At 38.8% G+C, this 24,892-nt stretch overlaps 2 long non-coding RNA genes across 2 annotated transcripts in view; both read left to right on the forward strand.

Moving 5' to 3' along the window:
- Positions 1 to 24,892, forward strand: part of LOC106968156 (uncharacterized) — a 656,017-nt gene that overhangs the window by 476,562 nt on the left and 154,563 nt on the right. The window lies entirely within an intron of this gene.
- LOC128312247 (uncharacterized) lies at positions 458 to 13,010 on the forward strand. The gene is made up of 2 exons (XR_008291278.1): positions 458 to 836; positions 915 to 13,010. It is a non-coding gene; the product is annotated as an uncharacterized LOC128312247 (long non-coding RNA).

A 24,892-nucleotide genomic window follows, 5' to 3' on the forward strand; every position in this document is an offset into this window, starting at 1 on the left:
GAACAAAATTCAGAGGCTTTTGTTTGCCCTCATTGTCAAGTTCAACCTCCTCAGAAGTGGGAAGTGCAGAATGTGGCTAACCTCCTTAAACATGGGAGAAGTCTGCTTACTCCCCTAAAGTTCTGGGTTAGTACCTGTGTTCCCCCCACTCTGCTAGGGCAGAAATGCAGAAGCTTACTTGTACGTTTTCACCCTCATTGTGACAGTAGATCTTCTGAGAACCGTAGTTTCCTTTTTATAACATAGTCTGTCGTGATAGCCTCATTCTTGAATTTTCCAGCAGCTTCCATCTGTTTTTTGTTTTTTGTTTTTTTTTTTAGTTCTATTCACTAGTTTTTCTCATCTAATCCGTTTAACTCTTACAGATTTTTCCCCATCCTGCCTATCTCCAGAGCCAGACCTTTTGGCTGGTTCAAGTTTCTGAATTTATTTCCCACTACCTGCCTACCTAAGTAAACTAAAATCCTCACCAAAGGATGAAGCCTCAAATGATGCCTTCCAAAATCCATCATAGAGCCTCTGACGGGCTTAGATCCAATCTGCTGCCTTGGTTTTCGTTGACCTCTCCTGATTTCCCACCTTCATTCCAGAATGTTTCTTTGTTCCTCTCTGCATCCTTATCTGTGGGAGTCCCCGCGTACTGTCCTCAGTCTCTGCTCCTCTCTTCTCTGGCTCCAGGACAGCTGTACCCATTCAGTGCTCTCACGGCCCATGCTCACCAGATGGCTTCCTCCTTTATCTTAGGCCCTAAGCTCTAGGACAAACTTTGAGTTCTCACATGCCAGTTTCCTGTTTAGTGTCTGCACTCTGTGTTCTCCGGATGACTCCAATGCATGGTAAGAATTAGACTCATCGTCTTTCTCCAGTTCCTACTTTGTCTAGGCTTCTTGATCACAGCCATCTTTCTCATCCAGGTCTGCTTCCCTTCCACTTCCCCTCATAGTCAATCAGATACAAAGTCATGAAGCGTTTACCTCGAAGAGATCTCCTGGAGCCAAGTACATTCGTCTGTCCTTAATACTGCCGGCATCATTGAAGGCCTTTCTTGCCTTGATTTGGTTTCACCAGGTAATTTTCTAATGAGTCTTTCCATTCGAATTTGAACCTCTCCTTCTTCAGTACACTCTGTTCATGACTCTAGGATAATTTATTAGCGTCATCATTCAGCATTACGGATCAGGGAGAACCCTTGAATGGACGCCTAGAAACCTGACCACTACCAGCTGGGTAACTGTCATTTTTTGCCTCCCCACCAAGACCGCACTGTACCATCTTAAACAGATGAAAAATTAAAAAATCATAAAAAATAAAAATAAGATAAAGTGTAAAAAATAGACTAAGTGATTTCTTCATCTCTGTCTGGCTGTATAGTTTTTTTTAATACCTTTTTTGAGATACAAATTATATATATTTCAGGAAGTCTACCTATCTCAGGTGTACAGTCCAGTTTTTTTTAGTATATTCACAGAATTGTGCAACCACTAGCATTTAATTGTGGAACACTTTGGTCACCCCTAAAAGGGATCCATTGGAAGTCACTCCCCCTGTCCCCCAACCTCACCTTCCAGCCCCAGGCAACTAAACTGCTCATCTACTTTCTGTCCCTACATATTTGCCTGTTTGGGACATTTCTTATAAATGAGATCAAGCATCATGTGGCCTTTTGTGTCTCTTTTCACTTAACCTAATGTTTTCAAGGTTTAGCCACAATGTAGCATGTATCAGTTATCAGTCCTTCATTAAAAAAAATTTTTTTTAATGATTATTTATTTTTGAGAGAGAAACAGAGCACAAGTAGAGGAGGGGCAGAGAGAAAGGGAGACACAGAATCTAAAGCAGGCTCCAGGTGCTGAGCTGTCAGCCCAGAGCCCCACATGGGGCTTGAACTCACAGACAGTGAGATCATGACCTGAGATGAAGTCAGATGCTTAACTGACTGAGCCACCCAGGCACCCGGATCAGTCCTTCATTGTTTATGGCTAAATAATACTCCCTTTATTGATATGCTACATTTTGTTTATCCATTCATCTGTTGATAGACATTTGTATTTCTACTTTATGGCTGTTGTGAAAATGCTGCCATGAAAGCTTCAAGTTTTAGATATTATTCTTAGCATGATACCAAGAGACAGAGCAATATTGCATTTTTCATTACTCTTCTACATGTTTTTATTTGTTTTTGAGAGAGAGACAGAGTGTGAGCAGGGAAGGGGCAGAGAGAGGGGAAGACACAGGATCCAAAGCAGGCTCCAGGCTCTGAGCTGTCAGCACAGAGCCTGACGCAGGGCTCGAACTCATGAACCAGGATATCATGACCTGAACTGAGGTTGGACGCTTGACGATCTGAGGCACCCAGGCGCCCCCATTTTTCATTGTTCCTTACAGATAACCTGTAAAGCCATTTTCACATAGAGATGGGATACTCTCAAAGGAGAAATCTACTGACAATCTAAGGAGGTGTCTCTTGCACACACACACATACATACACACACATACACACATACACACAACCCCCCCCCCCCAAAAAAAAACCCTTGAAGTTTCTGTTACTGCTTTCAACTGTAGCCATGTCTATTAAAAGCCACTTGTAAATAGCTAACTTCAGCTCTGGCATGCCATAGATTAGGCATATTTGTTTTCCAGGGAAGATTATAAATAGAGGGGGGAGGGGGGAGTGAAACAGAATGTATTTTGCAAATGAGCCCAGATGGAAAACTAACAGATGGCCATGCACTGTATTTTGTGTGTTCAGACCTACATTTAAATTAAAAATTTTCATAATTATGATTAATGTCTGTAGCAACACTAGTTTTCCTGTGGTGGCATCATATATCATGTATCGGAGGTATTGAACAGAACATTTTCATGAAAAGGTTTCAGACTTTATACAAATTTTGGTACTTGCCTGCCCTACACTTAAGAAGGAAACAAAACAAAACCTCACTCAGCAGTGATGGAGCGCGCTGAGAAAACTTCAGTACAAGTGGACTTTCTATAATAAGCCCGTCTGCCGCCATCTGGTTTTTCCTCCCATGTTAAAACTCCAAGCCAGCTATTCCGTGCAGAGGGGGAAATAATGGGCCCTTATTTGCATGGATATTTTTTTCTAGATTCTGATATGAAGAGTTTTCTCTTGGATCATGCCTTTTTTTTTTTTTTTAATTTCCATCAGTACATGCGGTGTATTTATTTTCTAATGGTAGATGTCTCATCTTGCAAGCTGTCCAGCCCCCTTTGCTTTCCTCCTTTCCCCATTTTCCTGAGTGATTCTGTGTGTTGGCCTTTTCCCAGTCTTAGTAGAGGCGGGCAGTGTTGAGGAGGGTCCCTGGAGTGTTTCTCCAGGTAGAATCAGGACTTTGGAGCCTGCACAGTGAGAATGTGAAGCCAAATCACTCTTTGTAGGACCTTTGGTCAACTGGGTGGACTTTGTGCAGTGCCCTTGACTTCCTTCCATCAACTCAGGTTCTGGATGTGTAAAATGGGGAGATGTCACTGCTCTTTACAAGATGTTTTATATGCTGTACCTCTTTTTGCTCTTCTATGGTGCTCTGCTCTGGGACACATCCAGACTGCCTTCCATTTTGGCAGCTCCTTATTCTTTCCTACTTCTCCTCTGACATACTCTCCCAGCATCTTGGGTTTTTACCCCCATCAGTATATCACAACTGTGCCCATTTTTTACTTGCCATTCTGTCTCATGGTTGGCGTTTTGCCTTGGGCAGGATCCTTCCTCCCTGACATTTTTTTTTCTGATATAAGAGATATCATACACAGTTTTGCTCTTTGGCTTTAACACAACACATTCCTCAAGGTGACTCCTCCTGGGCCCTTTCATGGCCAGGCTCCCCTGTAGTGGAAAGATACTGGCATGGAGCTCCAGCTGGACTAACCAACAAATGCATCACCCTCTGGTACCACTGACCACGGTGGGTTTGCAGTTGGAGGGGGTGGCTTTTACTTTACTGATATCCTAAAACTGCTGCATTTCACTCAAGACAGCAAACAGTAATGGCAGACATTTTGAGTGTACGTGGTGGTGAGACCCAAAGTTTACTCTTGGGACAACACTTTATTCATATTAGCAACATCCACTGAGTCTAGAAAGTAGAGCTGATGAGACTTTTTTCTAGGTCGTTCCGGCTTTTCAAGATGGTGTGTTTGGTGGGGGGAGTGGGACCGGGTGAGGGATAAAGCCAAGCTCTGGTATTCTCGCCCTTAAACTTTTGCTTTCTTGCTTTCTATTAGAAATTTTACCTTCCTTTTTAAAAAAAACAGTTTATTTATTTTTGGAAAAGAGAGAGAGAGAGCATGCATCTATGCAAGCAGGACAGAGGATATGAAGCAAGTTCTGCCCAGATAGCAATGAGGCCCCTGTAGGGCTCGAAGTCACAAACCATGAGATCATGACCTGAGCCGAAGTCGGATGCTCAACCGACTGAGCCACCCAGGCGCCCCTCAAAATTTTACCTTCCAAATATATTGGAAGAAGATGCATGATGGAGAAGGGAATGTGGACAAAATGAACAACCACTTTAGGATATTTTACTTACAATTTAGAAAAGTTAAGTTAGATTTGTGACAAAAAATCTCATTCATCTCTTTTCAGGCTCTCATATATGAGAGAGAAACTGAAAAGGATAAATGAAAGGAATGAAACATTAGCAGCCCATTTTGTAAGTCAAGCCAGAAGCTATGTTCTATGAATACTTTAAATTATTATATATGCCCGTGTACTGGAGAACGAACATATTTGATGCCAAAAAAGAAGCCTTGGAAGAGCTGCTGAGCATTTAGCAACATCACTAATTATTTGTGTAACGTTTGGCAAACAGTCAAAACCAGAAATTTTTTTCTGGTAAACATATTTTTACACATTTGTCCTCCGTACAAAAATAACCAGTCGCGATGCATATATTTTCACTTGCCCATGTTTGCATTGCTGAGGCATAAAGCACTCCTCCCTTAAAAGGTTCCTTTCAAAGTTATCAGCTAATTCATAAGCCCAGAGAACCTGGGGGCCCACAAGCATATGCTTTGCATTGAAACACCAGCTTGGTAATCAAACGAGGAGCAATCGAATATGAGCTTTCAAGGCAGGTGAATTTGACTGTAAATCATGGTTCTGCACATAGGTTTGTATTTTCTACTCTTAATTACATCTGTGCAAATCTCCATTTGTTTGTAGTTGCCTAATACACAGACTGGGCTATTTGCATTCCCAGAGGCACCTTTCCATGGTGTGTACTTCTCCAAGGGGGGGAAAAACCCTGCTTCAGCCATTAATTTGAATATTAAGTGCAAAAAGAGATATAGAAGTGAATGCTCTTCAATTCAGCAAATACTAACCGAGCCCTTGCAAAGTGCTGATAGAGATACACCGGAAATTCAATTCACCTAAACTCATTAAAGCTCAATTTCCTCATCTATGAAATGGGAGTAATAGAAAAAAAAAAAAAGGAGTGTTCATTTAAAATGCTGTATGAGTTAGAAATAGTAGTAGTGATAGTAAATTGCAATCCAGTGCCTTGTTTCTTTTTTTTTTTTTTTTTTTTTTTTTGGCAGCACCACTTAATTCCAGGTATTTTTCTACAAAAGACTTTGTGAATATGACAGGAACAAAAACAGAAGGCAGTTGCTTTTACATCCAGGTTACCTTTTTTTTTTTTTTTTCACTTTTGTCAATCCCATTTTCTAAGAAAGGATTTACAACAGCCAGTGGCGGTCAAAAGTGTGTGTGATGTACAGGCAGCATGAATGTGGGCCATGCCTTTTTTGGGGGAGATGCTATATGTTCTGCGATAACAGAAAGAAAACAGGGGACTGCCTACTTCTAGGTTAAGTGTACAAAAATGAAAGAAAAAAAGAGATCTTCAGATTGCTTCTAGGCCTCAGTGGATTTCCTCAGATAGATAAGAAAGCAAGGGATATGAGCAGATGATTCATCCTGTCTGACTGTAGTCTTCCCAGAACTGTGTCTGTGTAGAAAGTGGAAATCTATGCATCCTGCCTGCCACACAGTGTCCTTATAAAGATCCAAACCCACACAGTGCATGTGAAAACTCTTTATAAATACCAAACAACCAGGTCTTTATTATTTTCCTCTTAACCTGAGTTTAGGGAGTGGGAAACAAAGTGTTGAAGACACTCAGTAGATAGCTTTCCTCAAAGAAATTAGGAAAGAATACCAGTAAAACCTTGGACTGTGAGCAAATTGTCTGCAAGTGTTCCGCAAGACGAGCAAACATTTCTAATAAACTTTAACTTGATAAACAAGACATTCTGTAAATGTCTTATAAAACGAGTAGTACATGATGCCACATGTCATGTGATCACAAGTGAACCAACGGTTCTTGAAATTTGCTTTGATATACGAGTGCTTTGGAAACCAAGGTTTTACTGTAAGTAAGCCAAGAAGTACATTGGGCTCTATCTAACTTCGACGTTTACATCCTGATTTTCCACAGCCTTCTGAGCCACATCCCCGTGGCCAGCTGAGCAGGGACGGTTATGTATAGTGGCTAGACTGAAGCTGGATCTAGCCTGTCAATGACAAAATGAGGAAGTAAAAGTAAGTCTTCTCAGTCACCTTCAAAAAAAAAAAATTACCATCTCCATTTAGACGGTCCATTCCTCATCTGTAACACATAAAGGCTAGGTCAGATGCTCTCTGAGATTTCTTCCAAAGTCAGAGAATCTTCCCAAAGTCAGAGAATAAAATAATCCTTCATATGTGTTCCTGGACATGAGTGATTATGTTGGTGATCTCATGGGGACATTTCCTTCTGTATCATGAGGACTCAGCATCAAAGGTTGTCCTACCCTGGAGCAATCGGGAGCTATGCTTAATAGCCTGCAGGTGACCATATCAGGTAGCCACTGAGGGCCACAGAGGCTTGTTCTGAAAAGCTGGATCTTCTGTAGGCCCAGTTGATTGGCTGAGAATCAAGCCATTCATTAGTCCCTTATCAGTCTCACTAGTTTCCTTCATATGCACTGCAGAGGTGTGATTTCCCCAGGTAGCCCCAGCCACTACAGTGACAGAGAATCATATTTGCAATGGCCTTTCAAGATTAGAAGAGACCACAATTTATGGCCTCAGAAGCCACAGGAGGTTGACCTTCTGCATTCAAGAGTCTCGCTTGAGAAGAGCCACTAAATGTTTCTTCGTTCTCTTTCTTTAGTAAGCTTTCTCTTATCTGTTGATGCTGCTCTCTCCTATTTATCCATTCATTAGTTTATGAAGTAATTGATTTATTAGCATTCTTTCTAAAGAGTTATTTGCTGTTTAAACAGCGGTTATCCAGGAATTTCTGATCGGGTGGAAAGCTGTGTCATTTTTGGAAAATGCCACCCCCACCCCAAAAGTGGCTTTCTCTTGCCAGGGTATAAAGTCATAATTAGAAATGAAAGCTCAGAATCAAGCTGAAGAGGAAGATGTAAGAAAACTTAGTTATTTTTAAGAAGCAAGAGGTTAAGTAATGTACCTAATGTCCTCAAAAGTGACAGGGTTGGAATTCAAACCCAGCCTTCCTGATACCAAAGTGTATAGTTTTCCAGGGTTCCCACACCATTGCCAGGGACAAAAATTATCCAGAAAAGCAGACAGTCGCTAAAAGCTTCCTTCCTGCCTTCAGGGTTCCTGCGAGGAACCATATCCTCATGCTTTTTTGTTCTGGCGATGCTTCCCATGACTTAATCAGTGGAGCAGTAAGTGAGGGTTAGGTCCTCAGTTAGGTGCATCTTTATGCACCTGCATTCTATAGTCATTCCATTACGTGGCCCTGATTTAACGATTTTCTACGTTTTACATTGGGGATAAGTTGATTTCCTGGAAAATCGTGACAAAGAGGCTTCATCAGAGTATAGTGAGTTTGGTGCCCGTAGTGCTTGGGGGTTGCAGCATCATATGCGTCTGTCCCAAGAGCTTTCCTACCTATATCTAAAGGCCTTACTTCTCATGTGGACTTGGCAACGGCAAGCAGAAGTCTTCACAGAACACTCCTGTGTTCTCCATCCCTTAATGTCAAGTAGCAGGCCTCTGTGTAATCAGAAATGTAGGCTGTGCAGGGAGATTTCTATTTATTTCTTTTTTTAATGTTTATTTACAGAGACATAGAGAGGGAATGAGTGGGGGACGGGCAGAGAGAGAGAGAGAGACAGAGAGAGACAGAGAGAGAGCGAGAGACAAAGAGAATCCCAAACAGGCTCCACGCTGTCAGCACAGATCACGACCTGGGGCTCAGTCTCATGAGATCATGACCTGAGCTGAAATAAAAAGTTAGATGTTTAACCAACTGAGCCCCCCCCAGGCACCCCAGGAAACTTCTATTTCTTAAGAATTAATTGGCCGGGTGTCCATTTCTAGTCTAACATTCACTGAAACAGGCTCTATGTGACAGGACCTTCAGTTGCTCTCAAGGGTTTTTTGGGGTGGCCAGTGCCATTTTATTTTGCCAGAGGTTGATTTATAGAGAGATTATAAATTCCAGGTAACGAACACATGTGTGGAATCTCATCTCTTTATATCCTAGGAACTGACTGATCTATTTCAGCTGGGCTTGTGAGAAATTTAACTTCAGTTAGGCCAAGTTTGGGAGGTTCCTGAGTTTCCAAAGATTCTCACAAAAAAGAGTGAGCTGTCCTTGTTTATCATGTCCTTGGCTTGCTCCGGTTGTGGCTGAACCACACAAATCAGATCCATGTGGGCTTCTGCGGGGTGACAGCTTTGTCACTGGCCATGCATGGATCTGCTTCATTCACCTCCGGGTTTTGCTTCCTAGGGACTTGCTGTGTCCAGTCCTGCCAGGAAGTAGGACTGTGACCGTTCCTTTTCGAGGGCAGCTTGACTGGGCCATGGGGTACCTAGACATTCAGTCAAACATGGTTTTGGGTGTGTAAGTGAGGGTGTTTATGGAGAGCTTAGCATTGCCATTGGTAGGCTGAGTGAAGCTCAGTGCCCTCCCTAATGTGGATAGGACACCCTACCCAATGAGTTGAAGGACTGACTAGCAGAAGAAGCTAATCCTTCTCTGGGAGTAAGGTGAACTCCTCCTGTGCGACTGCCTTCCAACTGAGACATCAGCTTTCTTCCTGCCCTTGGGCCTAAACTGAAACATCGTCTCTCCTGGGTCTTACTCGATCAGCATTTGAAATAGAACCCCACCAACAGCTCACTTGGGGCCTCTGGCTCACCAGCTGCAAATCTTGAGAATTGTCAGCCTCCGTAATTGTGTGAGGCAATTCCTTATGCTGAATCCGTCTATATCACCTGTCTGTCCGTCCCTCCATCAAATTATATTTGGTCCCATTTGTTTCTGGAAAGCCCTATTACAAGAACATAGCTCTTCTCTGTTTTTCTCTCCCCTGCTTCGCCTCTTGACCTCCCCAGCCTTCTGTCCCTACTTTTGTCAAACGTCTGGCTAAGATAACTGAGTGTGTACAAGTATCCCCGTGCATTAGTTTCTGAAGGTTGCTGTAACAAAGTACCACAAACTGACTGGCTTCAAACAACAGAAAGTATTCCTCAACAGGTGAGGAAGCTGGAGGTCTAAAATTGGACATCAGCAGGGCCACGTCCTCTGAAGCTTTGGGGGAGGATCTGTCCTTGCCTCTTCCAGGTTCTGGTGGCAGCTGGCAATCCTTCTTCCCTGGTTTGCAGCTGCATTGCTTCAATTTCTGCCTTTGTCTTCATGTGGCTGTCTTATCTCTTTACGTGTCTAAATTTTGTCTCTAATTTCTCTCATTAGAAGGATGCTAGTCTTTGGATTGGGGCCCACATAAATCCAGTATGACCTCATCTTAAATTAACTAATCACATCTGCAAAGACTCTTTTAGGTTATTTCTATTCCATGTGAGAATTATTTCTTATACATGTACTCTCATACACACACACACACACACACACACACACACACACACACTTTTCTTGAGGTAATGTTCACAGAACCAGCTGTGACACATGCTTGAACATAGAAAAGGGAGAGGATAAATAAATAGAAATGATAGATGTTCATGTGTTGAAATATTTTTCTGACTAATCTATAAGAAGGTCTTACTATTAGAAAGCATCACACAGTAAAACACGTATTTTGACAGGCTCAGAAATGACTCCTAGACCCTGTGGGATGGAAAGGAGTCCTACAAGCCTCCCTTTGATGCTCAAGGCATATGTCAAGATTGCAGGACAATGCAGGGATAGTATGGAAAATTGCCTCATCAGGTGCACAAACAAACAGCCTTGCCTTGGCCATATTTGCTTCTAAACCCTCGCACAGCCCACCCCCCCTCACCCATTCAGTCTGCTGTTCTTTCTGTGTTGCAATATTTTCTGCATCTGAGGTTTTTAAAGAAAGGGATTTTTAAGTTTCCTTTTCATTTCAGAACCTGTTTATTGCACATTATATTTGGCGATTTTTTTTAATTTTTAATTTTTTTTTTTGAATGACAGCGAGCAGGGGAGGGGCAGAGAGAGAGGGAGACACAGAATTCGAAATAGGCTCCAGGCTCTGAGCTGTCAGCACAGAGCCAGATGCAGGGCTTGAACCCACAAACTGCAAGATCATGACCTGAGTCAAAGTGGGACTTTCAACCGATTCTCCCTATCTTTTGCTATTTGGTTACTGTCCACCTTTCATGTTAGAGGATTTCCTCTGGGTTTTTGTGATCTTTCATTGTTTCTTTGCATATGAGTGAGAGACTAAAAACTCACTGGGATTGCAGGCCCTTGAGTGGGGTATGTGGACTATGAGTTTCACCAAAGATGACCTGACCGGGCCATCTTATTGAAAAATCCTTAATGTTACATCATTCTTTTGGATCCTTTATAGATCCTTCAGTATCCTGCCTGAAGAGTAAAAGACCGGCACAAGAATTCTGGAACCCTCATAGAGGAAGGTGCCTGGGGGTCTCAGTATCTCATATATATGTATGCTCATATGTGTATGTTCACTTAATTCTCTGTTTTCATCATGGAACAAGTATTGTTGAGGGTTCCTACATTGCTTATAGGAATGTGTTTGTCAAAAATGTGAAAGAACCCAAGATGTCCTTCACTAGGTGAATGGATAAACAAATTGTTGTATATCCATTCAATGGACTACTATTCAGCTATAAAATCAAATAAGCTATCAAGTCATGAAAAACAGCATGATGATGAACCTAAAATGAATATTAAAATTGGTTGATCAGTGTGAAAAGGTTATGCATTTTATGATTCCAATTATATGGCATTATAGAAGTGAAAAACTCTAAAGACAGTAAAAAGATCAGTGGTTGCCTGGAGTTCGGGGGAGTAGGGGAGGATTGAGTAGGTGAAGCACAGGAGGTTTTCAGGGTGGTAAATCTCTTCTGCCTGAGACTATAATGGCGGATACCTGACATCATGCGTTCGTCAAGACCCATAGAGCTTGATATGGCACAAAGTAAACTTTAATCTGTGCAACTTTCACCATATCATTTAGGAGGTCAGGGATCTCAGGAAGAATGTAGCCTGTGACATGAAAATCAAACTGGATTACAAATGTATGAGACAACCTCACTGAAGGGGGTGGGGGAGGTTGCTGACCTAAGTGGCTGTGTGCACACACACACATACTGCACTCTAGTTAATAAATTTGTTTCCCATGGGGTTACGGCTTAACAATTCTGATACTGCTATGCATGTATATTGGAATTTAAAAATTAAGTAAATGTGTGGCAGATGGCAGGGGCCAGGTTTCTCACTGTTAGAATGGGAATCCACCGTTAAGCAAGGGGAGGAGGCTAAAATGATCCATGTGACCATAGATTAGAGTTGGAGGCATTCATATGCACTCATGTTTAACTCAATCCAGATACAGATGGTTATATATGAAAATATCTGTAGATATGTGTCTGTGGGGTAGTTAGTCACATATATAATCCTTGCCCTGTCAGATGAGAGACCTACAAGTAAGACTACTCTAGTCACAAGTACACTCAGCAGCTATATCTTGGTATCTAATGCCATTTTCCAGAAACAAGAAGCAGGGCTCCTTGGAGAAGTGGTTGATTCTTGGGCTAGAGTAGGAAATATATAAGGTATGACTGGAATCCCTTATAGTGACAGAAAGTAAGAAATTCCAAAAAACAAAACAAAGCAAAAACCTACATTGATGGGGTGTTGCCAAAGGGACACAGGACAGTTCAGTCCAACTGAAAGAACTCCTTTTTTTTTTTTAAGTCTATTTACTTATTTTGAGAGAAAGAGAGAGAGAGAACAGGGGAGGGGAAGAGAGAGAGGGAGAGAGAGAAATCTCAACCAGGCTCCTCACCCAGCACAGAGCCTGACTCGGGGCTCAAACTCACAAACCATGAGATCATGACCTGAGCTGAAATCAACAGTCCAACACTTAAACGACTGAGCCACTCCAGCACCCCACAAGTGGAAGAACTCCTAATGGCCAAAGCTAAAACAATTGGAACAACAAGATAAAATACTACTGCACTAGAACTCAAAGTATAAAATAAATATCCTTTAGTCCACACTGATATAAATAAATGATTGAATAAATAAAAGATAAATCTGTGCAGAGGAACTTCAATGTAACTTATGTAGATATTCCATCCTTAAAAAGGAGGAACATAACTCCACACTCCCTATGAGTGGGCAGAACATGGTGACTTCCTTCCATGGAATACAGTATGGCAAGCTGGGAGAAAGAGGAACTTTACAGAGGAGAAAACATTACACACCACCTCAGCCAGGTGATTAGGGTCGACACCAGCTGTGATAAATCATGTTGATAGTACTTACCTGTGTTGTGGTGTGATGAAAATATCCCTTTGTGTCTCTTTACATCTGGTTATCTTCTTCCCAAAAAGCTGTCACTCCAGTCTAGTCATGAGACAAACATCAGACAAATTCTAGTAGAGGGGCATTCTACAAAATACTTGACCAGTATTCATCAAAACTGTCAGGTTCATCAAAAATAAGGAATTTGAGAAACTGTCACAGCCAAAAAACAAAAAACAAAAAACCAAGAAAACATAAGCAGAATGTGATGTGGTAATCTGGGTGAGATCCTAAAATACAGTAAGACAGTAGGTTAAAAATAAAGAAATCTGGATAAACTATGGACTTTATTTAATAATAATGCTTCAGTGTTTGTTCATTAATCATAACTAATAAGTTAATAATAGGAGAAACTACTTGAAGGAGTGTGTGGGAACTTTCTGTTACAGCTTCTTAAACTTTTTGTAAATATGTAACTGTTCTAAAAAGCCTATTCTAAAAAAATTTAACCAAGGAAAAAGGTATCTTATTTCATTCACCCCCTGTAAATATTTCAGAAAGTGATTTGGCTTCTACATCACCAAATAATTTGCTCATACACATGCATTTTCAAGCACCTGACAATGTGGCCATCTCCTTTCTTACTCATGTAATGCATTGTGATGATAGGATTATATAGTAGTTATAGATTACCTTAATACCCTTTCAAAGCCAATAGCAAAACACTTTAAAAAGTTATCTCAGTAAATGAACCCTGGTGCATCTATACTTTTTCCTATAAAAATATAAACTCTGGGGGTGCATCTATGGCTCTATCAATTTAGTGTCTGACTCTTGATTTCAGCTCAGGTCATGATCCCAGGATTGTGGGATTGAGCCCCATGTTGGGCTCCATGCTGAGTTTTGGAACCTGCTTAAGATTCTCTCTGTCTCCCTCTGACCCTCTCCTCTACTCGTGCTCTCTCTCTCTTTCTCAAATAAAGAATAAAAATATAAATTCCATTTTATAGTGAAGGGAGAAGCTAAATATTTTATGTAGTATCAGCTCTGTATTACAGCAATATAAGTACCTATACTATATAAACAATTTTTAAAAATTAGACCAAAAATAATTTTAAATCCATTAATTGTAATCCTAGGACTATTTTTTCATTAAAGAACAGTTAACATACAGTGTTTTATTAGTATCAGGTGTACAGTATAATGATTCAGCAGTTAATTTCTGTAAATGTTTATTTCTTTATTTTGAGAGAGAGAGAGAATGTGGGCACATGAGTGGGGGAGTGCAGAGAGAGGGGGAGAGAGAGAATCATAAGCAATCTCCACACTGTCATGCAGAGCCTGATATGTGGCTCAATCCCATGAACCATGAGATTATGACCTGAGCCAAAATCAAGAGTCTGATGCTCAAGTGACTGAGCCACCCAGGTGCCCCTGATTCAGCAATTCTGTACATTACTTAGTGCTCATCAAAATAAGTGTACTCTTAATCCCCTTTATCTATTTCATCCATCCTCCTCTTTTTTCTTTAACGTGCCCTTTCCAAGTGAGAACATATATGGTCCCATTTCATCTTGCCTAGGGCAAGTAATTATAAGTAACCTTCTCTCCAGTTTAACTTATACCAGTAATACTTCCATTAACTCATCAAAATATTCACTGAGGCAACATATGGAAAAAGTATATAAGTTTCTAGTAGGCCACTAATTGATAGAATTTCGTTTTTCTCTTTCTTCATGTATCTAGTAGATACTTACTTTGTAGACATCATGTGGGAATCTGGAGCTCAGAAGAGAGGCCAGGTTAGAGGCAGATTTAGTGGTATTTTCCCTTAGATGTGACAATGATAGCACGGAGAATGGATGATCTCTTCCACTAAAAGTCCCTGGAAAAAAAGGGAAGAAACGAAAAGGGACAAGAAGATGCCAGCAATCATGCTGCATAACAAATTATCCCCAAACCCAGTGGCATACAGGCTTTATTCTCATGCTTCTGGGTCTTCAGATTGACCAGAGGTTGGCACCTATAGTCTTTTCTGGGGCCTGGAGTGAAGGGACAGAAGTTCCACAGCAGAATCTCTTTATAGAAGGCAAGCTTAACTCTGCAAACACATTAAACCTCCATTGGGGTTAAGTCCATTAAACATCATAGTGACCAAAACATGGCTAAGCTCAAAACTAAGGGATATAGAAGTATATTCTACCTCTAGTGAGAGTGACTACAAAGCCACCATATACCAGATAGAGTTAGGGGGACTGGTGAAGTCCTGGGAGAGGAAAAGGAAGGTGAAGGACCATGAGCAGAACATTGAGAAATGTCTGTATTTAAGGAGTGGGTAGGCTAAAATAATGCAGTGAAGGAAACTAAACTAGTGTAAGTCAGGGCTAAGTCACATCAAAAGCCCTTTCCTAGATGGTTGCAACACAAAGTTTGGTCTACAGAGTGGTTTGTTAGGCTCAAAAAAAAAAAAAAGGAATCAGGAAAACAATTTTATTACATATTTTTCACAGATTTGAAACATAAGGTAAAGTATAATTTTTCCATAACATCCTATTGTGCTTTTAAATGTCATTGCTTTCTTAACAGGTGGTATGCATCTTGGCCAGAATAATTTTTTTCCTATCAGCTTTTTTTTTTCTTTTTTAATAAGCTTTGTTAAAATGTAATTTACATAATATAAAAGTCACTAATTTTACATGCAAAATTTGGTTAGTTTTGACAAATGTGTCCGTACAGTCTTGTAACCACCAACACTGTTATCAAGATACAGGACATTTTTATCTCTTCAGATAGCATCCCTTTAGTCTTTTGCAGTCAATTTTGTCTCCACTTTCCAGGCTTTGACAACTGTCAACTGATTCTCTATCACTATGACTTTGCTTTTTCTAGAGCACGTATAGTCTTTTGGGCCTGGCTTTATTAACTAATAGTATAATTAATTTATGATCCATGCATAGTCACATACATTGGTAATGAGTTCCATTTTATCATTGAGTAGTTTTTCATTGTATGGATGCACCATAATATGGTTTATTCATTTACCAGTTTATAGATATTAAGATTTTTTATCCTGAGGCCATTATTAGCTTTTATGTAACCTAGCTTTGAAGTGTATGCTCTTAACCACCATGGTGATGCCACCTCGATAAGGTGTCTGTGAACATTTCTGTACACATCTTTGTGCGAGCATGTATTTTCATTTCTCTTTGGTAAACATCTGAGGGCGTTATTGCTAGGCTGTGTGGTGTATTGCTAATTTTGTAAAATAATTCCTGCCAGTTTTCCAAAGTGTCTCCATTATTTTGCATTCACACCAGCAATGAGAAATCCTGTTGTTCCATACACTTACCAACACATGATAATGTCTACTAATTTAATTTTAGCCATGATAGCAGATTTGTAGAGTTTTCTCATGGGTTTTCTGTGCATTTCCCTAACAACTAATGAAGTTCAGCACATTTTTTTTGTGTTTATTTGCCGTTTGAATATCTTCTTTGGTGAAGTTTCTGTTTAAATATATTGCCCATTTTTAATTGGTTTCTTTTCTTGTTATTGAGTAGTAAGTGTTCCTTATATATTTAGATACAAGTTTTTGTCAGATATATATTTTGCATATATTTTCTCCCAGTCTGTGGCTTGCCTTTTAGTTTTCTTAACATAGCTTTCAAATAATGAGTTTTTATCTTGGATGAAGTCCATTTTGTCCATTTTTTAAAATTTTTTTTGTGAATTCTCTGCCCCACTTAAGAATTCTCTGTTCATCTAGGGTCTCAAAGATTTTTCTCAATGTTTTTATCTGGAAGTTTTCTAGTTTTATCTCTTACATGTAAGCCTATTATGTGTTTCAAGTTAATGTTTGTATATGTTGTGAGGTAAAGGTTGAGATTCATTTTTTTTTTTTTAAGTATGGGCATCCAATTCCAGTGCCATATGTTGAAAAGACTGTCCTTTTTCCTTGGTGTCTTTGTCAGAAAAGCAATTGACCTTTTATGGGTAAGTCCATTTGCGGACTCTATTCTGTTACTTGTTGTATACATCTGTCCTTATGCCAGTAATACACTGTCCTGATTACTGAAGCTTTATACTAAGTCTTGGAATCAGGAAATGTAAGTCTTCCAACTTGGTTCTTTTTCTAATTTGTTTTGTTTATTCTAAATCCTTTGCATTTATATAAATTTTAGACTTAGCTTGTCAATTACTACAAAAAAATCCTACTGAAATTTTGACGAGAATTGCATTGGATGTATAGATAATTTTAAGGAGAATTAAAGTCTGGTGAACGTAGTGTATCCCTCCATTTATTTAGGTCTCCTTTAAGTTCTCTAAGCAGTGTTTTATAGTTTTCAATATACAGGTCTTGTACATACTTTGTTACATTGATTCATATTGCATTGTTTAATATTACTGTAAATGTATTTTATTAATTTCCATTTCCAATTGTTTATTTTTAGTATATAGAAATACAATTGAATTTTTTATATCAATCTTACATTCTATGTAAAATATACCTGTTGCAAACTTTACTGATTAGTTCTAGTTGCTTTGAACTAGATTATATACAGACTCCTTAAAATGTTTTAGACGGACATTCATGCTGCCTTTGAATGAGCACTTATGCTTCTTCTTGGGGCACTTGGGTGGCTCAATTGGTTAAGCATCTGACTCTCTGATTCTGCTCAGGTCATGATCTCAGGGTTCGTGAGGTCAAGCCCTGCATCAGGCTCTGTGCTGCAAATGCAGAGCCTACTTGGGATCCTCTCTCACACTCTCTCTGCTCCTCCCCTGCTCCTGAGCATGCAGTCTGTCTAAATAAATAAACAAACAAACTTTAAACAAACAAAAACATTATGCTTCCTCTTTTCCAAATTGTATGTCTTTTTTTTTCTTTTTCTTGCATTATGGAACTAGCTGGAACCTGAGTATAATGCTGAAGTGGTGAGAGTTAATATCTTGCTTTGTTCCCATTTTAGGGGCATGGCATTTTAGTCTTTGACCATACTATAATGTTAGCTGTAGAGTTTCCTTTTATCAGTTGATAAATTACCTTGCATTCCTAGTTTTTATCACACTGGATGTTGAATTTTGGCAAATGCTTTTCTTGAATCTATTAAGATATCATATGGTCCTTTTTTAGTTTATTAATGTGATGGATTACACTGATTGTCTTTTAACTGTTATATCAAAATTGCTTTTCTGGGATTAAGCCCACTTGCTCACATTGTATTATCCTTTCAATATGTGCCTCAATTTGGCTTGCTAAAATTTTACTAAGGATTTATTAAAATTTTTTAAGGATTTTACATCTATGTTTATGAGAAATATTGGTCTTTAGTTTTATTTTCTTATGTCTTTGTCTAATTTGGCATCAAAGTAATTATGGCATCATAAAATGAGTTAAGGTAGAATTTGTATTATTTCTTTACCAAAATTTTGATACAATTGATTACTAGAATCATCTGCACCCACATTTTTTCTGGGATAGTTTTTATATACAATTCAATTTCTTTGCTAGACACAGAACTAATCAGGTTCCCTATGTCTTCTTAAGTATTCTTTGGTAGTTTTAGCCTTTTGAAGAACTTTTTCATTTCATCTCTATTGTTGAACTTATTGCCTAAAGTTGTCCATAATTTTCGCTTTTTACCTTTTTGATATCGGTAGGTTTTGTAGTGATGTCTCCTCTTTAATTTATGATAAGAATAATTTATACATTTTTTGAATCAGTCTATGTATTTTATAATTAATTGATATTTTCAATAATGTGTGCACATAAGTATGTATTATTTGTCTTTTTGTTTATATATATCAAATTGCAAATTTGCCTTACTATTATGTTACATTACAGACTATTTCACAAAATGACCCAGTGGTTTAACAAGTAATACATGTATTCCTAAAAATATTGCTGAAAATTTTAATATAAATCTTACCATTGAAGGAAAAATTCTAAGTAGTTAATAGTTTGTGCAAATATGGAGGATGAATTTGAATGTGCTATAGTAAGTGAATCTACAAGTATCATGATTCTGTAAATTAGTTAGAATGAATTGCAAGCAGTAAATACAATGATTTTTTATCTGAAAATTGGTTTTCAGTGGACTGGATATCAATTTTCTCCTACACTTTAATTCATTATTATAATTTTTTTTCCAATAGTGGCATGAAACTATCAGAATTTAAGCAGAGTGCAGTGATCATGCTAATAAACTAATTGAGTTTTTCTAGTACAAGTGCAAATTTATACCTTTTCAGTTAGAAATGATGAATTATGCTACTAAAGAAAGAGATGAAGTAAAACATATTCAAGGTGCTCCAAGTGAAAACAGGTATGATTCAAGTTACTCAGAGAAAATATAAAAGAAGTCATAAAGCTAATGATGAACAGTGTGTACAGAAGAGAAACAACGTGTATTAGTTATCTAATGCAATGTAATAAGCTAACACAAAACCTGGAAGCTTAAATTAAGTTATATTTATTATCTCCAAATTTCCACGGGTCAGGAACTTAGGAACGGCTTATCTAGGTGGTTATGGCTTAAGGTCTCTGAAGAAGTTGTGCTCAAGATGTCAGCAAGGTTTTAGTCATTGGAAGGCTTGACTGGGGCTGTAGGAGCTGTTTCCATGATGGTTTACTCTCATGACTGTTGGCAGGAAACCTCACTTCTTTTGTGGTTGTTGGAAGACCTCATTTATTTGACACATGGACTTGTCTGTGGAGCTGAGTGTTCTCACAAAAGGTCAGCTAGGTTCCTCTAGAGCAAGTGATCCAAAGAGGAAGCCATGATGCTTTTTATGACCTAATCTCAGAAGTTCCACACTATTTCTGCCATATTCTATTTGTTAGAAGTGAGTTACTAAGTCCAGTGTATGCCCAAGGGGAAGAGAACCAACACTGACCTTTTGAAGAGAAGAGTGTCAAAAAATTTGTGGACATATTTTTAAACCACAACACAAAGTGAGCTATTGGTAAAATTCATTTATAAGAGAACATTTTGGAATTTCAGTATCATACTGTATAAAAGAGTAATTAATATTGTGTGCTCTTGGTTGACATTTTGCTTTAAAGTTTAGTCAAACCCCATTTGGCTTACAAGCAATATGTATACAGTTGACCCTTGAGTGACACAGATTTGAACTGCACAGGTCCACTTATACGTGGATTTTTTTAAAGAAATACATTACTAAAAGGTGTTTTCCTTATGGTTTTTTAATAACATTTTCTTTTCTCTCACTTTATTGGAAGAATGTACTATACAATACAAATAACATACAAAATAGGTTTTAATCAACTGTTTTGTTACCAGTAAACTTCTGGTCAACAGTAGGTGATTGGTAGTTAATTTTGGGGGAAATCAAAAGATATAGGCAGATTTTCAACTGTACAGGGAGGTCAGCACCCGTAATACTCTCCACTCCCACTTTTGTTCAGCGATAAACTGTATAAGAAATGACTGCTGAATAACTTCTCATTTGTTTATTAATGAAAATATGTGCCATTGAAGATTTTTGTTTAGTGAATGATCATTTTATATACTGTGGTGTAGGTTGTCTTGGAATAAATACCAAATGTTATACCAGTTATATGTGTAGAGGGGAAGGGCATCACTAGACAAAGAAAAAAGGATGCCCCTGATCACAGAGTACTTTGTTCAAGAATAAAAGTGATGGCGAGCCACATTACTGGTAACATTCTTTCAGTTTTGAGGGAAATACTGAGGTTCTAAATATAACCAAATTGCAGCTGTTGATTTTGTAACTTCTTTTGGCACAGAAAATGATAGTCATGTCAAATGTTGTCTTTTGATACACAAAAACACTTGCGGTCAGGGGAAATGGTACTGGCATGAATTTTTATTGAGTGATGAATGAGATTAAAACATTTTAGGGGCGCCTGGGTGGCTCAGTCGGTTGAGCATCCGACCTCCGCTCAGGTCATGATCTTGCCAGTTTTGAGTTCGAGCCCTGCGTCGGGCACTGTGTTGACAGCTCAGAGCCTGGAGCCTGCTTCAGATTCTGTGTCTCTCCCTCTCATTTCCCCTCCTATGCTCATGCTCTGTCTTTCAACAATAAATAAACATTTAAAAATTTAAAAAAAAAACATTTTAATGAAGTTATTCTTTCTGGCCACAATTGTTTCTATAAGTAGCTTTCTTAAATGGTGTAATCCAGAATGAAATCATAGTGGCTACGACTTAAGTTTCTGGAGTCAGGTTTCCTGGGTTCAAACCCCGGCTGGACCATACAAAAACTATGTGATTTTAGAAGTCATTTCAAACCTCTGTGACTCAATTTCATTATCAGCGAATAAAGTTTATAATAGTACCTACCTCAAAGAATTGTCCTAAGGGTCACACATAACATGCTTATGCTGCCTGGCATATAGTCATCATGCACTAAATATTAGCTATTTTAACAAATATTATATCCTGAACGTGTTGTTTCAGAGTGAAACATCATGAACTTCAGCTAACCTAAAAACATTCTTAGGAAGTTATACTTGAGGTGAAAACAGCTCAGTCGCCATTTTGACCCTTTCTCAACTCTTAATGCTTTATTTTAATTACCTATGAACAGAATTTATAACCTATCATTGCATATATTTTAAACCCATGTACACAAGCATCCATAGAATATGAAGAAATACCTGGCTGACCCCAGTGAAACCAAACGGTGCATTAGAAATCCTTGATTCCTCTCTCCCAACATAAATCCCTCACTTCTCCAGATTTGTAGTCAATGTGCCATCACCTTAAAGAGGAGTTCTGTAATTAGTTTGTAGAGAGAGATCTATTCCCAGTTTCTGGTCTGGGTTCAAGTACAAGGTCCATAACTACCTGTTAAAGCCATAAACTGTGAACTAGAATTTTTCAGCCTTAGCAGTATTAGAGAATAAGGGGGAAATGGTTGGAAGAGGAAATTGACCTTTGGATTGATCTATTTGTGTCTAGCTAGCTATAGATATTTTGATGAAATGTTTCAACAATATTTCCTTTTCTTGATTATGAAATAATCATTATTTTTTATTTTTAAAATGTGTCTTTTAAGTTAAGAATTATAAATCTTTTAAAAAAATTCTTCTCAAATTGATGCTTGCTTTTTTCATGAAATACCCTAATGGGCAAACACCCTGACTCTCACAAAAGTTGAAAGTTTGAGTGATCTTGTTGTAGTCAGAGAGATACTAGAGAGGCAGTGTATACACAAGAGCCATAATACAAAGTAGACATTTCAAGTGATGGAAGTTTGGAACAGGAAAAGTATATGTCAAAAGGACGAGGCCAGTCTAGAACAGATTTACAGAGCAAGTGGAATCTGAACCTTGGAGGAGGTGTGGAACTTTTTGGCATATAGGTGGGAGGCGAACTTTACAGGCAAGGAAAACAATGTATGCAGTAGCATCCCAGCAGGAAGACTTTGGGCATGTTTAAGGGATAGCGACTAGAATAGTTTGACTAGAAAAAAAGGGGTGAGGGATAAAAGAAATCTTGACTAGACCCACACTATGAGGTCCATCAAATGCTTGGCACCAGCTCAGTCAAACTCTTAAGATATCCTCTTATAAACTATATATAGAAAGAATATGAAAAAGTAAGAGAGTGGGAGAAAGTCATCCTAAAAAGCATTAAGAGGAGGCAGGCTTATTTCTTTGCTTTATTTCTGTATTTGAGTTTAATGTTCTATATCAACAAGACACACATTTCTGCCTTTCTGGAAAAGAATCCATGAAGGATGTCTTTCTCTGTCAAAAAGAGAAACCTTTCTTTGTATAATAAAAGTGGTGTGAGGGAATCATTAGTTAAATTGTCATGGTGTTGTTTTTGCTATGAAATGGCAGATTTACTGGCCTTCACTCTTGGTATTTATGACTGTGATGGGCCAGACAACCAAAGTGGATATATATCTCCATGACTTTGAGTAAAATTCAAAAGTCATTTCAGCTGTTTGAGTTAGTGAATGGAATGCTATTCAAGAAATGTAAACAAAGGCTTTATTCAGTCATCTTCTCTATTAAAAGTTTTACCAGTTACTTAATTTTGTGAATACACAGAAACCCATTCCTATAACAAAAACTATTTCTCAGGAATGTGCTCTCTCTTCTTCCTTTGTCTTTCATTGCCCAGCTGCTTGGCTTTATTCTCTGTGAAGAAAAAGACTTGACCTTGCCCTTTTATTGCTCTAGGGAAATTCATTCTTTCATTTCCGATGGGTTAACAACCATTAAAAGTGCTGACTAACAGCCCTCCCTGCTCCCAAACCCCCAGAACACGGAATTGGGACAGTGCCAGGTAAATGCTTACACTCTTTCTCTTTCACCTGTTTTCAGAAGGAAAAAATATTCTTGGGGAAATGTAGACTTGGGTGAAATGTAGACTACTACTCAGTGGTGTGCCATTTTGAATGGAGAGATGTGATATGTCAGAGGACACACATGGTATATATATGGAGCAGTGCAGAAGGAAGAGGAACTGGATGGTTAAGAAACTGAGCCAGGGCAGCATGGACAAGAGGGTGACAGCTCTTTCAGATTAGGTGCTTGAGGTTACTTTAAAAATATCAGGGTTCTGGACAGTAAGAGAGGGCAGGGACTTTGTTAAGTGTTGCTATGACTTCCATATCATCATGGCTTACTCTACTCCCTCATTTGTCTCCCCTTTCTCCCCGTAAATGGTAACGATGATTTCGTTAGAGTACACTGAATAAGGGATTGTTATCAGACCACACATTTCAGCAAATTCCTTAAATGTGAAAAGCAAATGGAAAAATGACCATGAGTCAGTGAAGTAGAGAAAGCTCCAACCTGAGAGTCTCACAAAGGGATGCAACTCAGGAGGACATTTTCCTTCTCAGAAGAATCTCCACAAGACTGCTGACTTGGCAAAGCAGATAGGGCAGAAATGGAGAAGGACTGAAAACAGAGGCTCATAATACAAAATCTGCCCTCTCCCTCCCTGGCAGAGCCAGCAGCCAACTAAGTGTTTGGCCCTAAACAGAGCAACAACAACTAAACCCCAGGGCTCTCCTTTCTGAAGAAATTGAACAGACTGTATACCATCTAATGAAAAATTAGGAAAGTTGGTATAGTTTTGGTATTCCAAATAAAGACTTCCTTTTGACTTCTGGAATGCCCCTCCAACACCTGCGCGCGCACCCACACACACACACACACACACACACACACACACAGCACAAGACAAACACGGCTGACTCCCTGCTCTTCATACTATAGCAATGTTGTCCATTTATAAGCTGCACTCCTACAGCCATGGAGTTTGTTGTCAACATTCCTTCATTCATAATATAAACCAATAACCAACAGCTTTCAGTTATTTCATAAAAACTTTCAGCATGAACAAAAAGACCAAACTAAACAAAAATAAAAACTGATTGAGAGGAAAGTGAGATAATGTAAGGAACAAAAAAGAACTTTAAGAAAACCCTCTTTTCCTAAGAGAAATTTGAGAAAATATTACATCCATAAACCAAGAACAGAAGGCTATGAAAAAGGAACAGAGAATAAGAAATAGCTCTCAGCAATTAAAAAAGTATTTAATTACAAAAAAAAAAACAGGTTCAAAGGAAAGAGTGGAAAATAAAGACAAGATACTCTCCCAGAACATACTGTGAGGAGAGAAAGAGAAAATTAAAGAAGAGAAACAGACTGTGATTAGAAGAATTTCCAAAAAGGAAGAGAACTAAGAAAATGAAGGGCAGCACATATACACAGAAAATAGCAAGATACACATTTTCTGTCCTAAAGAGATATTCTTTGGTTGAAAGAATTTCCAACTGAAATGGCTACCCTAGATGTATTTTCTTTCCCTCCCTCCATATTCCTCCCTCTCTCTCTCCCTCTCCCTCCATTTCTCCCTCTTTCCCTCTCCCTCCTTCCCTGTCCCTCTTTCTCCCCTCCCCTTTCCTTTTTCCCCTTACCCCTCCCTCAGTCCCCCTTTTTCTCTCACCCTCTTCCCTCCCTCCCTTCCCCCACCTCTCTCTCTTTCTCTCTCTCCCCACTAAATAAGTGAGGTAAGCTAAGCCCTAACTTCTTATAGGAGGAGGTTCGTAAAATAAATAAGGTAGAAAGATAGTAGAATTAAAACCAGTTAGATTTTTCTATTGAGAAAGAGATGTGGCCTGGGTAG

This window comes from Acinonyx jubatus, chromosome D4 (assembly GCF_027475565.1).
Source record: "Acinonyx jubatus isolate Ajub_Pintada_27869175 chromosome D4, VMU_Ajub_asm_v1.0, whole genome shotgun sequence".
Taxonomy (NCBI): Eukaryota; Metazoa; Chordata; class Mammalia; order Carnivora; family Felidae; genus Acinonyx; species Acinonyx jubatus.